This window comes from Manis pentadactyla, chromosome 9 (genome assembly GCF_030020395.1).
Source record: "Manis pentadactyla isolate mManPen7 chromosome 9, mManPen7.hap1, whole genome shotgun sequence".
NCBI classification, from domain to species: Eukaryota; Metazoa; Chordata; class Mammalia; order Pholidota; family Manidae; genus Manis; species Manis pentadactyla.
The window spans coordinates 103978475-103995274 of NC_080027.1; the positions used below are offsets into that span (position 1 = coordinate 103978475).

A 16800-nucleotide genomic window follows, 5' to 3' on the forward strand; every position below is an offset into this window, starting at 1 on the left:
ACAGATCTGTGAAAAGCAAATGCAGTGTGCAGAGTAGGGACATTGTCCTGTGGAGCCGGAAGCCTGGCCTAAGGCAGGCAACGTGGCTCGCCACATGCATCAGTTTGGACCGTGGCTTCCTGCCACAGGGACGAAGCATGCTTTCAGCGCTGCAGAGTCTCTTTGTCCACATAGTTACTAAAATGGGAGGATGAAGACATTACCCTGATGTCACTGGCTGTAGGGAAACTCACTTATTCTGGGCCAGGTTTTCACTAACTGAATTTCAGATTAAGAAAATAAACTTTTCAAATGCTTCTGCCCAGAGGGAATGGAAATATGGCTGCTAAAATTGGCATAAACCGTGTCATTGAATTGGTGCATTTGTTCAACTGTGATCTCGTTTGTTCTATCACCTGTTCATTTATTCATCTAATATATATTTTGTATCTACCATATACCCAGCATTGAAAATATAATGTTAAATGCTATGTAGTTGTGCTCTCAAGGAGATGTCAGTCTAGTTGGAGCGGGAGACTGTGTTTCAACTCTCCTGGTATTGAGTACTATGAGCTCTGACCCCAGGCGCTAGGGAAGCATGGAGAAAGGCCCTAACTCAGTCTAGGAATGAACGTAAGGACAGGATTGGAGAAGGTTTGACGAGAAGGCCATTCAACGTGAATTTTAAAAGAAGAAAATTAAGCTGGAGTAGGCATGCTAGTGGGAGAAACAGCATGGCCCTATGAGAAAGCACAGAATACTCAGCTATGGCAAGGACGTGGGTGTGGCAGGCATTCAGGATGTGTTCCTAGGGAGGAAAAATAAAAGACAAGCTTGGAAAGACAAGCACCCTTCACAGAGCGTTTCGTATGATGTGATAAGATGAGGACAGGGAAAATGAATGGAGGTTATTAAGCAGGACAGTGATGTGGTCCGATCTGGGTTTCCAAGAGCTCACCCTGGGTGCTGTGAAGAAAGTGTCCTGGAGGTGAGGGGGGCTAGATTCAGGGGAGACCAAAGAAGTTTAAAGTCTGAATTGGGCTATGGACAAAAATGCTATTTTTAAGGAAAGTTTGACCTGGGGGTAAACTAAGGTTTATTCTAAATTGGGATGAGTGCTTCAGAATGTATTCAGTTCACCTGAAAAAAGCATTAAGGAAACAGAAAAGCAGCAAACCTGTAAGGCTATTGGTGGTCACAACATGTTCTTTTGGCTCCAAAAGCGTTTGTGGACTGAGAATAGCTGGAGCTCGAACTGTGTTTAATATGCAATTCGGCATTGTTTTCATCTGCTATGATTATAGGCTTGGGCTCCTGGTTTTTCATTCAGAGCCATTTATTCAGAAAATCTCTTATTCAGAATTTGAGTTCATTCCTTATTAATTCAGTGGTGGCTTTCTGTGGTCCAGTGATTGAATTACCTAATAGCACCTGCCTGAAATGATTAACATAAGAGAAAGCCGTGAGGTTGTATTTGATATAAATGATTTGTTTCCTGAAGTTGTAATTTTATTAAAGGAGACCCAGCAAACGAGCTTTGCAAATGAAGGCAAAGTCCTGGCTTCCACGAGGTACCTGGGAGGTTAATGAATGATTAGCAGCTAACAAATGACGACATGTCTCAGGACAAAGGTGGCGTTTCTCAAGTGGTGGGTCGGCATCCCTGGGAATGTGAGGCATACTTTCTGTGTGGTCCACGTTCTGATAAGGGTGGTGGCTGGTGCAGGGGAGAAGTGACCAGCTGAGGAGAGAGCCCACTCTGTGCTCATGGACTCGCTCTCTAACACAGCCCCAGCCTGACTGCCCGAGGGATTCCCTGGCGGCTCAAGTAGGGCTTGAACTTCACTTCTCTCCTGAGGGTTTTTGTTTCTCTGAGACAGATCCAGGAAAGCTGGTGCTAATGGACCTGAGCTTTTCTTCTGATGCCACTGTGGCTTTTGCACTGGAATCTTTTGGTAAGTTGCTAGTCTCTTTAAGGGTTTGAGTTGAAGAGGACCAGAAGCATTAAGAGGCAAGCCATTGAGAAATATTTGATCATTTTGTTCACAAATTGAAACAATCCATTTTCTTTGTAATGCATTGTTTAGAGATTATGCCCATTTTCTAATTTTGTGGATTAGGTGTAGACATACATACACATGCACAGCTTATATGCCATTGAGGGACAGAAGTAATGTGTACTTCCCTAGACATAAATTGAATATCTCCATGATATTGATACTTTTTAATCCCTGGGAATCCTGAAGAACAAAATGGTACTTCTGATGAGGCTGGGTGGGAGGGACCTTCAAAAGTCAGCCTGGTGGTGCCAGCCTCCATCTCCATCTCCATAACTAGAGGTACTTGGAACATCTTTTGGGGACATTTTTCTCCCTCCTCCACACTCCATTTCTTCCTCTACTCCTCTCACATATGCTTTAGTCCTAGTACTGCTTCATTCCTTCTGTTCTGGAGGAGAGAGTGCCCAGGGCAGCCTATTGCCCTAGTGGAGTCCTTTGCTGGGAGACTGCGTAAGTCAACTCTATGACTCTTCACGGAGGGAAAAGTAGAGCATGTGGAGGGCAGGCGGGTGGAGGTTAATGTTCTGTTGAAGAAAAAAGGCTTCTGAGTGCAGATCAGATCTCACTGTTAGGACAAATCTATTCAAAAGATTGCTTTGGACTACACCATGAAATACGCCTTCTCTGCCTCTTACCTAATCATCTTAGTATAAGGGCTGCAGGTGGACCCTTAGACAGTGGTTCCCACACTAGACTTCTAAATTTCCTATGCATGAGAAGATTTCCAGGGGAGTTTTTAAAAATACAGACAGGCTATGACTCTAACCAACAGAACCAGACTCTCCATGAGCTAGGACCTAGGAATTTATACTGTTGTAAAAGTTTTCCCAATGGTTTGGACTTAGTTGGTCTGAGAGGTGGAATTAGGTACCAAAGGCAGAGGAGGCTGTTTCACGCAAGCCTCCCAGTAGAGACGGTGAGTCTCTTTGGTTGTCTCCACTTCCCTCAGGGGCTCTGCTCTTGCCCAAGTCTCCTGGATGCCTGATGTGGCAGATCATCTGCCTGCTCCCCAAATTCCTCTGCAGAGCCCGCATCAGAGCCTTCCAGGCCAGACAGGCTACACAGGCTTCCACAGACTCTTCCCAGCTAACGCTCTCAGAAGTTAAACAGTGAGGATTAAGTCCCTACTTCTCCACTTGGAAAGAACACTAATGGTTAAAAAAAATTTTTTAATCAATAATCCTCTGTATACTTTCACTTCTGCTGCAAATGCATGCATTTCCCAGACATCTTGTTTAGACCTCTGCTCACAGAAGTACTACATCTGAGCTGGTGTGTTTTCTTGCTGAATTTAAGACCAAAATTTAGACTGTAAGTTCTAGTTGCTGCTGCAGCCATGTCTGTTCATCCCATGCTTGCTTCATACCCCACAAATGCCTTACACAAACAGGAACAGCTGCACGGAGCCAAACTACAGGGACATGTCTCTTGAAGCATCCTCAGAAGCTTCAGTCCTGGAACATGCAAATACATCCAAACCCGTCCACTATCAGCCCACTGCCATTCCTCCTCTTGTCTCTCCCACTAAATAGATGGTTCTAAATACCATCACAAGGTTCCTGATTTTCACGGAGGTCATCATCTTTTCCATTAGCATTGTTACCTTATTCCAAGGCCCATTAGGACTCCTGCTGTAATGAGAACTTTTGCATGTGGCTGTTCATTACTTTCCTGGTCACCCCCAGCTCCAGCTGTCGTGATAAATGATCCACATGCATTCCCACCTGTATCCCAGTCTCTCGTGCTTCCATTAAGATGACCCTCTTTCTCCCCCCACTCTGTAGTCATTACCTCATTATAACTCCATTACCTTTTAGCATCCTGGACATTATAACTCCATTACCATTCCCATTACCACCATTACCTCCCTTATCACCCCTTCTATATTTCAGTTGCCCTGTCCTCTCCTTTACAGCCACTGACTTTGTTACAGGTCTATTATCTTTATTATTACCTGGGTTACAGTCATAATTGTTCCCACAACAATTTCAATGTTTTTATCCACCACTCTACAATGCAGGACCCTGGCCACCTTTAATAAAGATACAGGGGTTTCTATTCCACACGAGACACATACTGACCACCTCTCCATTTGTATCAGAAACCCTCCTCTCCCTTCCTCAGATCACCCATGATAATGTTAGCCACAGAGAAGCTGCCACTCCCCATGCTATTTCTCTGTCGCCACTGTTGCTTCTATTTACAAGTCACGGCTGCATCTTTGTTTCTCTTTCTGTAATTGCCAAACAGTAATAATCCTCCTCTTAAAGACACCAACATCGCATCGGCACAGCCCCCTGTTACAGTTGCCTCTCTGGCACCAAGAATCCTAACTACCAATTTCTTCTTCAAAGCAGTTCAAGGCCATATTAGCATAGCTGGCAGTGCCCACCTGTGTTCCTGATATCCCAGGATGTGTTTGGGGAGGCGAGTTGTTTACCATTACCTGTTTGGTCAGTTAGATTGTAAGCTCGTGGTGGAGCACACCTCATTTCCCGGCCAGAACAGGTAGCCACTGCACAAGGCTGGCATTCAGGGGGTGTGGCTGATCGAATGACTAACCTCATCGCACCTCGACCTTTATCTTTATTCTCCGTCTACTGGTGTTGCACTGATCACTATCAAACCCTCATCAATACACTCTACGATTTCATTACCTCAAGCTCCTCCTCTTCTAGGAGGGAGACATCTACTCGTCCATTTCTGGGCCATTATCTCAATAATTATCTCAGCCTCAATTGCAGTGGCTCCATTATGACCCCATTACCTCTCTTTGATTAGGAGATAAGCTCCTCCACCTGGTGCCCCGCGTCCCTCTCAGAGCAGCCCTCGCTTGTGCAAGGAATCCCAAATCTTTGCAGCCTCTCTCCAGCAGGCATTTATCACCACGCAGGTGATCCGCTCCGACCTGGAGGTGCCCAGGCTCAAACTGCAAATGGCAAGTCTTCCTCCTGGTGTGCTGTGTGATCTCAGGCGAGTCTTACAGAGAAGGATTAGAGTGGAGGGTTCTGGACGCTTACTGCCTGGGTACAGATCCTCACTCTGCCACGTACTGAGTTGTTTGACTTTTTTGTACCTCAATTTCCTTATCTGTAGAATGGCGATAATAACAATATCAGTTATTATGGGTTGTTGCAAGGAGTAAATGAGTTAATACATATAAAGTCATCAAAACAGCACTTAGCAGATAGAAATCGCTCAACAAATCTGAACTCTTCCACTTACTTCTCTCTAGAAGATGAGGGCTGGACAAGAATAATCTCTACAGTCCTAGACTGAACATTTGATGGGTCTGTGTGTCTGGTATCAGATTACCAGGGTTCTCCTAGAGTCTCCCCATCACAGACGGTTCTGAAACATTTCCCAGATCAGTGCAGTCCACTGACTCAGCCAGAAACCATGGAACTCCCTCAGCCCACAGCCGCCACTGTTCTGTGTTGGGGGTGATCTCTAGGCATTTTCTTCTTAGCGCCTAATGAAGGGCTTGCTGCAGTTTTGCTGTGGCCAGACTGGACTTAGCTGCCTGCATGCACACTCAGCCTGCCAGAAGCAAAGCCTTCCAAGGAACCCTCCGCAGCCAGGCTTGTGCTCGTCCCTCCTCCTATTGGCTCTTGTAAGCAATGCTGAGCGTTCTCATCCGGCACCTCAAACATGCCCAACTTTAAAGTGGGAGCTGTCCAATTAGCCAGGGCTGCTTGGACCACATCACAAAGGAGAACACGTTTGATTCTAGCTGCGTTCCATCGTGATGCTCCCGTTCTCTCTCTCCCCTTCCGACTCCATTTTCTTCCCCTCCTCTGCTCGTTAGGCATCCAGACCATCCACCTCCTGCACCACAGACCCTCCTCAGTCTTGCCTTCCCTAACAGGGCCCCATGTTCTAAAATTATTTTTCCTTCTTCTCCCACCACCTTTCTCCTCCTCTTCTCTGCCTTTCTCCTTTCCAGTGGCCTTTAGACATTAAATGACCTAATAAAATATTGAACATTTTAGTGTGGATAAACAGGTCTCTCTGGGGCTATTTGCCTTTCAGAAGGGACATCTGACAGAGGGAACACCTTAACAAGAATGTATCTCGAATGGTAGAATTTCAGATAACATGGCAGAACCAGGTATTGTACTTTCTTAAAATTTGCCAGAGGGTGACACTAGGGTGGGGGAGTAACAGGGAGATTTCATGATGCCAATCAAAATAACTTTTGTGGACCATGTTCTGCTCCTTCTATAAAGCCCACTTGAAATGCATCTAATAAATTATCCTTAATTTACCAATCTCTCCATTTCTCAGAGGCTACTGGAACCTTCAGCTAATAGAGCCATCTCATCTTTTGGAAGTTTCTGTGGGTTCTTTATACCCAGTTGTTAGTAAAAGGAGAATTCAGTTGTCAAAGTTCAGTCTGAAGTGTATGAGGCTTTCAGTGTAAACAGCTTTCCTCTCAAGCAAACAGGAGGAAAAAGCTGCTTCACTTTGTGATTACAAAGACAACAGAAATTGGTTGGCACTAGTCCAGTTCTACGGAAACTACTAGAGCACAGAAATATTCCTTGCCTCTCATTTGCTGGCCTTTGGCCAAGGCAATCTAGGGGTTGGCACAGGCGTCTGGGAAGCCGCGGTAGCCGCTCTGCCGTCACTGTGCTCTGCGATTTTCCCTTCTGTTCTCTTCCTTCCTCTCCTTTTCCTCTTACTTTCTTCCTTAAGTCCGAAGTGTCTGACACATTTTGCCTTCCTGGCCTTGTACCACTTCTGCATTCAAGGCACAGCTCAAGCCCGTGGCCCCAGAAGGTCTCCTTAGGTCACCCCCACTGCCCTGAACCCTTGGACACTCGCCTTACTTTGGGTCTCAGTAGCATAACACAGCCACTGCTGCGGTGGACTCCTTAGTACTTCATTATATTGCCATGCATTGGTATTTCGTTTATTTTCTGGATTTAGCACTACCCTCTTAACTAAACCCTCAGCTCCTCGAGAGCAGAGACCATGCTAGTGCTCCTTCTGTGGGGCCCATGGCTCATACTTTTGTATTTGACACACAAAAACTACTCAGTAAAGATCTGTAGCTGGATCTTCTGCTCCTTTTCTTAATTTCCCTTCATGTGCCCTGCCCTGCCCTGCCTTTTACCCACCGCATTCCACGTCCCCCTTTCTTTCCTGCTGCTCCAGTGACTCCAGCCATGGTCCTCACCACACTGCATAAGCCTGTTGGATACCATCTAGGTTTAAGAGATTTCTGGCTCCAATGTTTGGGTCCTGCACCAGCTGGGATGGACTCAGGACCAATCAGCTTGGGTCCTGCACCAGCTGGGATGGACTCAGGACCAATCAGCTTGGGTCCTGCATCAGCTGACTCAGGACCAATCAGAATCCTTTGGTTTGGCATGAGAGAGAAAAAGAGAGAGGCTGACCTCAGGGTTATAAAACAATGTCTCAGTAAAAGCTGTCATGAGGCCAATCGTGTTCACACATAAAGAAACTTGATCACCAAATTGTAAGTGTTGGTTAACTCCTTACAATATATTAGTTAACTCTACTGCAGATACTTTCACTTGGGGAAAAAAGTCTGGACAATTTAAATTTGCTTTAATGACATACCAAGGGGTAACTTTGCACAGTGTTTTCACTATATATATGGGTCCTGCCTATGATCAATTCTCATCAGTATGTTGGAAAGGAATTTCAGTAAGTACTTAACTTAATCAATTTGTATCTGCACACTGACCTTCGGGACTCTGTGTGCAGGTCCCATCATGCAGTGTGCTCTGCAATTCTGTCTCTTCAGACGGCAGATTTCTCAATATTTATACATGGCTTTCATATTCAATCAATGCAATCATCTGTTTCTTACAACCGTTTCCCTTGGCTGGGGAGGTGAGAGCCACGTAGCAGCTCTGCCACTTGTGTGTGTTAGAGAACACTTGTTTACAATTTCTCTAAAATCGGGAGAACTAAGATGGAGGGGGTCATTCTGGGATAATAAAAATAATAGGAAAAAATTAAAAAACTGTTATCAGCTTGTTTACACAATTATGTAAATGAACACTTATACATGGCTGATTCCTCAATTATTCATGGTTTGAAGCTCTTGAAAATCCAATTCAACTTAACAACCTTTTCTTCAGTTCTTACTATGTGCAAGGTACTGTAATTTGAGGCAGGGGAGACACAGATACAATTGGATAAGGAAAATCAGAGAAATACACAAATGACTGTAATGCAAGTTGAGTAAGGACAATAAGAAAAGCACAGTAGCTGCTTTGCGGGTTTGGAGCAGGAAGAGAGAGCATCTGTTTGGGTGGAACCTAAGTGGGATTCAGGGAGGATGGAGGAGATTGCATTAGCTCCCCTCTTCTCCATCCCCAGAGACACCCCTTTTGATTCAGGCCTATGTCGTCTCTTCTGTGGACCATGAGGACAGCTTTTTACCCGGTCGCCCCCCTCTGCCACCTCCCAGTGATCTTTCTAGAAGGCAATCTGAGTATGTCTCTCCCCTGCTTTGACCCCGCCATCATCTGCAAGAAAGAATTAAAGTTTCTCAGGATGTCATTTGAGGACTAAATGTCAGTCATCCTCTGTAGTCTCAACACCCCTTGTCTCCATGCCATGTACATGCCGTCTACAGGTCATGCTGCCTCAGTGGCTTTGATGATCTTGCCCATGTTGCTCTTCTACCTGGACAGCCTGCCCCTCCTTCTCTCCTTTTCTCTTCTTCCTTCCTGGGTTCTCCATTTGTCTGGAGGGCTCCCATGACTTTCCTTACTGTCCCCTGCCCCCAGGACAGGGCTCATGATTCCCAGTCGGCCTCAGTGTAGTACACACAACCTCATCATCCCATTTACCATGTGCTTTGCAAGTGGGGAGGGGAGAGGCATCTTGTCTGCCTTACAAGAGGGTGTCCTCCTTGCAGTCAGGACCCAGTCTGGGAGAGGAGCATAGTATGTGATGAGTTAAGTTGACTGTATTGCATGGCAAGGTAAGATGCATAATTTTCCATGGGATTAAGGAATGACAGGTGAGAGTGAATGTGGAATTTTCTTTCAAAGACTTTGGGATCAAAGAAGGAGATAGAGTCATCAAATCAAGAGAAAGCAGGTTTTGTTTGCTTGTTTGTTTTAACAGAGACCAAGGCTTGTTCATAAGCAGAAGGGGAAGAACTTTCAGGAAGTGAGAGGAAATTTGAGTGAGGAAAGGGTCAATGATGGATGCGAGCTCCAAGGGAGGTGGTAGGCGTGGAACTGAGAGCTCAGGGGAAGAGTTGCCTTGGTAGGAAGGAGGCACACTTTGCCTCCAGAGGAGAAAAGCAGTTAGGGAGGATGGCTGTGCAGAGGTATTCTGAGGAGAGGAGGAACATTAACAATGCTCTTTCTGCAGGGCCCCAGTTTAGTAGAGGGAGAGGTGGGCTCAGGTGTCAACGGCCAGTTGACATACCTAACACCAGTACATTCTTTGCCAGGTTAGCCACAAGGCATTGAGAGAAAACACAAATACTCAGACAGCCCTTTAGTGAGCCACAGCCTCTCAGGTACTACATTCTTTATGAAGTTGATCACAACTGGATGAGGTTCTCATTGGCGAAGGGAGCAGGCTGATGGAGGAAGCCCTGTGGAGACCCCTGGAACCTCTCCTTGCCCTCCACATGGAGCAGCACAGATCCCAGGTAAGTTCTGTCCTGGCAGAGGCTGATCAGAGACTTGGGAGAGACTCTCAAACACTGTGATTCTGGAGCTGTACTTGGCTGAACTTTCTCAACCCCGTTTTCATGAGGCAGCCGAAGCAGCCACTCCTGTTCGTTCACACTGTAGTTTCTGTTTGAATCCATTCAAGCCCCAGTTTAAATGAATTACAAATACTTTCATCCTGAAACTCCCTCCAGGGTCGCTGAAGGTGGGGTGAATTTTGGACTCCTAGGGCCAGAGCCCCAGGGAAGAGGGGTGAACCCACTCCGTGCCTGTGCCCAGCCGTCCCTGTCCTCTCCTCACTGCTTCCTTAGAATTCTTAGGCTTCACTTCAGGGAAACCTGGATGAAGGTCTTTTCCCACTGGAATGCAAATACAGGTTCAAGCTCAACATTTAGCTTCTGACAGGCTGTAGAAGCTGCTCTGTTCCAAAAGGAAGCTTCTGTTCAGGGATATTTCTGTAATGAGCACCTCTATGAAAAGGGTGAGCCATGTTTCTGTGAATCTCAAGATTTAATTCTGAGGGCACCCAGGTGTCTGGTTTGATTGGGGAAAGAAGGGGAAGAAAAGACAACTCAGTTTTTGTTTATTTGTTTGAAAGACCATACTTACTTCAACAGTGAACCATCTGTTTTATGTTCACCTTTGGTTGGTCTCCCACTCCACCCCTCCCATTCTGTCTTTAACTTTTCCTAAAACGTATAGAAGAGTATTAAACTGAAAGGCAGTCATTGGAAGTCTTGATAAGTGTGTCTCCCCTTCCCAGTACTGACCTCACCTATATGAGTTACGTAGGGAGCTAAACACATTAACCAAGGTGACACCTTCATGCTTCTGACCATTTTATATTATTATCAGCAAAAGGTAGGAGCAAAAGGTATAACAGCATCAATGTTCTATTAAATGACTAAATAGTAGTTGCTCAATGAAGCTTTGTTGCCTGGAACTGAAAGTTATCAGAGTATGGGAAAACAGGGTACATTTTCCCATAGATTATCATGCACAGATGATAACTCTCTGCTGTGCCCCTAGACCCTAACTTACTTCTTCTTTAAAATGCATCAGGGAGACACATCTACACACAGAATTCTACAGCTTGAGAGATGAAAGCGACTTTATACATGCCCACGAACCCAGTTTCAGGCTGCAGAAAAGGATGGGAGAAAGTAGTGCTTTAAAACCGGTCTGCAGTTCACAGCAGCCATGAAGCTGGGAACTCAGCTCCCCAAATATCACATTTATCTCAATTTGGCAAGAAGCTGAAAGCCTATCTGGGGCCATTTAAATTCTAATGTTATTAAGGGCTCATCTAATCAGCTTTTAAAATAAGCTGCTTTCATATGCATGGGGAATGGAGGTAGGGTAGCAGCTGAGGAAGGCAGTTCCGCCCAGCCAGGAGAATGCACCTGTCTGAATTGCCAGAGAGCCATAAGGTGATCTGTGGGTCTTCCTATCTGGTAACTCAGGCAGTTCCAACACCAAACCATGCTACTGAAGAGTTATTTGTAATTGCGTGGTGGAAAAACTAATCCGGAAAATCCGCACTCTCCTGTGAGGTCAATCGTCCACATGTGACAAGGCTTGGCAGGGAAGGATGGGCTAGCCTCTATGCCAGGGGGCGGCTTTGAGATCTAATCAACAGAGCAGCTGGTGCTCTGAGGACTGTTTCTGAGTGTAGCATCCTGCGGACTTCTGAGAGGTTCCACCCTCAGGAGGGCCAGCGGGATCCACCACCCCCACCTGGACCTACCAACCGTTGTTCACTGACTTCTAGGTAGGAGGCTCTTCCCGTCCAGCTTTGCTTTGGTCCCCCCTGGACCCAGGAAATTTTTCAGCCGTAGACTGAAATGGAGCTTAACACTGGTGTGTTTATGGCTCTGATGTGGTTTGGAATTACAATTCTGATTCTGACACCAAATCTGATGTGTGGGATTTTTTCCTACACAGCAGTTCTCTTGACACCAGCTGGGTATCATACAGTTCAACTGAATTCTGACACTTCCTGCCTGGAGATGGCATCACAGTCCACAGGCTAAGGGCTGGGTCCCACAAGACTGCCTTGAACTCCAGTCACCAATGGCAAGTCCACCTTACCTGTGCTTCTGACTAACTGGTTGTAAATCAAAGTTTCCTCCAACCCCTCCTGTGGGGAAGTCGGGGTTCCTATGGCCAGGATCCTCACTGAACTTAAACCACCTGATGATGTAACTGGCCTGTTGCTAAGCTACCACTTCCACACCTTTAGGCAATAAGCTATTATTGCACTAAATAGAGAGCCTGGCCCAGTGCTCTGGGCGGAGGCAGAGACACTAGTGCTCGACCTACCACCAGAGAACAAGCTGGGTAATAAACCCTTTCACCCCAAAGAAATGTTCTACTGTCATTTCTTTGGTCACACTGACTCCATAGTGAACTTGCCGGGGGCTGAAACCCATTGGCAAGACACAGCCTTAGGTTGGATTGATTTGCTAGAGCATCTCAGAGAACTCAGGAACATAGCTTACTGACTAAAGAACCAGTTTATTACAAAGGATATTAAAGGAGATGAGTCAACAGCCATGTGAAGAGATACTTTGTGCAAGACCCTGAACTAACTATATTCTGTTCCCATGGACAGTGACATGTGGAAGCATTTTGGTTCCCAACCTGGAAGCTCTCCAAACCCTGTCCTTTAGGTTTTTTGGAGGCTTCATTACATAGGCATGATGGGTTAAGTCATTAACCACTGGTTATTGAACTCAATCTCCAAACCCTCCCTCCTACCCAGAGGTCAGGGGTGTGGGACCGAAAGTTCCAATACTCTAATCTCAAGGTTAGTTCCCTTGGAAACCAACCCCTCTTCTTAGGTGTTCTCCAAAAGTCACCTCATTAATGTAAATCAGGTGTGGTTGAAAGGGGTTTATTATGAATCTCAAGATACCATTATCACTCTTATCACTTAGGAAATTCCTAGGGTTTTAGCGGCTCTGTGCCAGAAAGGGGACAAATACCATATATATATAAATATGTTATTATACATCACAGCATCACACACATCATCGCCAGGTGCTGCCTTAAACGTCCGGCTCCTCCTTGCTTTTCGTGTGCATTCTCTGATTCAGCCTGCAGATTGATTTCCCAGGTAGGACTGGGGCAGGGCCCTGCTTGCTGGAGGAAGGCTAGCTCCAGAGAGGATGTGATGCTTGTCCTTGGTAGCCACTTCCCCGCCACTGCCTGTCCTGTGCACACAGGATCCTCAGACCCCCCATAGCCTCTCCTTCAGGCTGGAGGAGTCCTGGGTTTCTTCATTCATCCTTCCAACCCCTCATCAAAAGTCTCAAATATCAGGACTGGATGAAAATACGGGGTTGCTATTGTCAGGCTAATAATTTGTCTCACATTGTGTGGGGAAAATGGAAGTTCCTAGGCCAGGATCCTCACCTGACCCTAAACTACTTGATGATGTAATTGGCCTACTGCCAGGCTAATGCTCCCACACCCACTGGCAATGAGCTATTATTGACTGAGTCACCATATAAAGAGCTCTGCCCAGTGCTCTGGGCGGAGGCAGAGAGGAAGGCAGGTTACAGACCTGCAGACAGCTGGATGCAGACATGATTCTAAGTGCTCAGCCTTCTGCTGTGAGAATACAGATGGATATAAACCCTGTTACCCCAAGAATGTTCCATTGTCATTATTTGGTCTCATTTAATCCATAGTGAACTTGCCTGGGGCTGAAACCCTCAGGCAAGATACACTGAAACCAGTATTCTTTAAATAATTATTCAACATTGATTTAGAGGAGGGTGAAAGCATGCCAGATCTCATAGCTGCATTGAGCCCACCTTATTCAGAAATCCATTTAAAGACCCACTATGTTTATTTGCGCATGTTTCTTTGGGGGTTGGGGTATGTGGGGAGAGTTTAATTTTTCAATTCAGGTGGTTTATCAAACATTTTTCTAAGCCACACAGTACCTTCCCTCAGTAGAGGGCTAGTAAGTAAACATGTCTCCATCTTAATACATATGCATTGATGCTTTTGTGACAGCAACCCCTGGTGCCACCCAGGTGGCCCACCACAACTCCCTCCAGCTCTGCTGAGCTGCGGAGAACTCCATCTCAACCAGCCATTAGCCAGACCACCCCACATTAACCAATTCGCTCTTAAGTGAGAATGGCTGATCATTGCCATAATGTGACTGATGTCTCTTGTGAGTTTGTATTTTCAAAGGTTATGTTTTAAATGGCCTGGGGTACTTTGTGGCCAGATGTCCCCAAGTGAGGCAGGATGTCACTGAGAGTAGTCTGGGTTGATTCAAACGTGGGGCTTCAGAATAGACTTGTCTCATAGCTGTAGCGTGCCGTGACACACGGTGAGTGCACGTCTGAGGGAGAAAATGAGTTTTTCCTGAACAGACTTTAGCAATCATATAACCAAATAGAGAGAGAAGGCTGGCAGGTATATTATTGTTTGTACATAAAAAAGGGCCACACCTGTTGGAAAGGTTCCCAATTCAGCATATCAGGTTAGAGTACCAGGGAAAGTTATTAAGAGAGCAAAATATTCACTGTGCCTGTCAATTCTGAATCCTGAGAGCCTTCTCCCATGGACCGTTTTTTAAAGGTTATTATTTCAACCTGAAAATTCTTTAGACATATATATGTGGTATGAAAAAGGAATTAGGAGAGCTTTTAAATTAAAAGAAATAAAAGTACGGTTTTTTTTCCCTCTAGCCATATAAACAGTTATGGATAGAGATAAAGAGATGGATATTTTTTTCATAATACTTTATTAGAGGTTTTGGAACTCCAGGAATGTTAGAGTCAGGCTGGTGAATAATTTAGCACTGATTCATGCCGGCCCGGTGCAGGCGCGGTTGGGCTGGGAATCAAGTCTTGCCTCTTGGAGGGATGGAGAGCAGTAACACAATTTTATTACCAACCCCATCATGAAATGCATCTCAGAAATATTTTATGAGAAGCCAAAACCTTGGTGCCTGATTTCTCCAGCTTTTTCTGAGACAGCATGAAGCCCAAGGGAGCCAGAGCTCTTGGCCACCTCATTTCAGGGGGACTGTCCCCAAGCTGTTGTGGAGGGACAGTCTCAGATCCCTGGGGATATTCAGGCACTAGCAAAAACGTCAAACTGGCTATTGCAATGATGGATGGTAAAAGGGTCACAGGAAAGAGTACCTTAAGTGATGGTGTCTTCAGGGTTTTCTCTTTCTCCCACGTTCTTTAATCCTAACTCTAAAGGAGACCTGGTCTCTGCACAGTTCCAGTGACGCAGCCACCTGAGACAGGAGTAAGGGGGGAAGAAATATGCTTATGGTTTCAAAATAAGGAAACTTAGTTCCCTTTCCATCCCAACTGCCATATCTCCTTTGCAATAAACTTAAGAGGTACAGCATGTAGATTTCTAAAGCAAAGAAAGCTGTTATCCATTAAGTTATTGTTCCCCTTTCCAGAGAGTTTTATTTATTTCATTAAATTTCTTTCATTCTCATAGCTTTGCAATAAAGTAGTAAATATTTAAAATTCTACAGAATGATTATAAATCCATGAAGTCATTTTATGTAACATCTATTCTGAGATCTTTGAAGGTGGCTATAGTAACATGCCTAGTAACATGCAGATCATGACAAACACTTGACACTTTCTCCAGGAAGCCCCTCATGCCCTTAAACCTGAGTGCCTCTTTGTCCTTCGTGTCCACAGCACTGGGTGCTTTCCTATGCTGCAAGAGTCAACACTGACTGTAAGCCCCTCTCATTCTGGAATCTCAATGTCCTGGCAGATTCTCTGTCCTGCTCACGGCTTTAGCTCTCGTCCCAAGCACAGTGCCACACAGAAAAGTTTAAAAAATACTCACTGAGCAAGTGAATTCAGAACGAGAAGTAATTGTCTCAGGTTGGGACCACCTAACAGTGGTTAGGTGGCATCTATTCCAGGTGCAGAGCTACGTCAGCAGTTTGCCTCGCCTCTTTAAGCAGGGCTGCTCTGCAGAACTGGATGGGGCCTCCCCGCAACCCAATTCCCAGGAAGCATCACATGGTCCAGAGCAGATTGATTATGCCTTCAAGGGCTTGCCTCCCACAAATCTCTGAGCCTTCCCCGGAGGCGACACTGAGCCTTAGGGATCTCATATGTATTTGCAAAAACCAAGTGGGGCCCAAGGGAGGATGGAGCAAGCCTTTAGTTAAGGTGTAGGCTTACTCCTCTAAGTTGTTCCTGAATAAATTAACCTTCCCTGGAGGACCTTATGGAAAGGAATTGGAATAGAGAGGTCCTTTAGTTCTGGAAGGGCAAAGAGATTTCATCCCTGATGGATACTCCAGTTTATCAGCAGTGGCAGCCTGGAGAGCGGGGCTGGGAAGGAGAGTGGTCTTCCCTGGCTCTGACGGTGCCCAAGGTAAGGAAGTGCTTAGAGAAGGCACAAATGCCGCAAATTTTTCTCCTCCAATTCCAATCTGGCTGCTCACCAAACGGAAGAATTATAGATCCTTTGGACAAGGTAATTTGGACAATGACTGCCCCAAATTGCAGCCTATTGTACTGGCAAATAGCTCTAATACTAGAAAATCTCTCTTTCTGTGGAGTTAAAACTCCCTCTTTTTTGCTTCCACCCATTGGCCCTTTTATTTCTCCTCTTTTCTGTGAGGTGGTAACCTCTCTCTTAGAAAGCTGGTTCAATCTCTTCTGAACCAACTAAGCTGAGTCATCAGAAGTGTTGGCAAAATCCCCTTCAGTTTAGTGCATTAAACATTAATTCCTTTGACGTGCTATTTTATTATTATTATTATTATCATCTATTTCTCCAGCTAAAGGTAGTCATGGTCACTCATTCATTCAACTAACCTTTAGTTGTTTACTACCCTTTAAATTTCTTCAATAATCTTGAAATTATACAAGTGATAGGTGCTCATGGTAATAAGTGAACTGGTATGAATAAAGATAGAGAAAAAGCTAATCATTTCCTCCCAACCTCAGCCCTTTGGCATACATTTTAATAGACCAGTATGTGTCTTTCCACACTGTCATAAGTCAAGTTCCCAGAAAATAGACTGAGATAGATATGTGTTCTGAAGGTTTCTTGGGGCATACTCCTGT

At 45.3% G+C, this 16800-nt stretch overlaps 1 protein-coding gene across 4 annotated transcripts in view; it reads right to left on the reverse strand.

Moving 5' to 3' along the window:
- TNR (tenascin R) overlaps positions 1–16800 on the reverse strand; it is a 395087-nt gene that overhangs the window by 169834 nt on the left and 208453 nt on the right. For 3 of the 4 annotated variants that reach the window (XM_036918086.2, XM_057507894.1, XM_036918088.2), the window contains exon 2: positions 14884–14984. The exons of the other annotated variant lie outside the window; for it this stretch is intronic. The gene's annotated coding sequence lies outside the window, so the exon portion shown is untranslated. The remainder of the gene's footprint in view (positions 1–14883; positions 14985–16800) is intronic. 4 annotated transcript variants of the gene reach the window in all.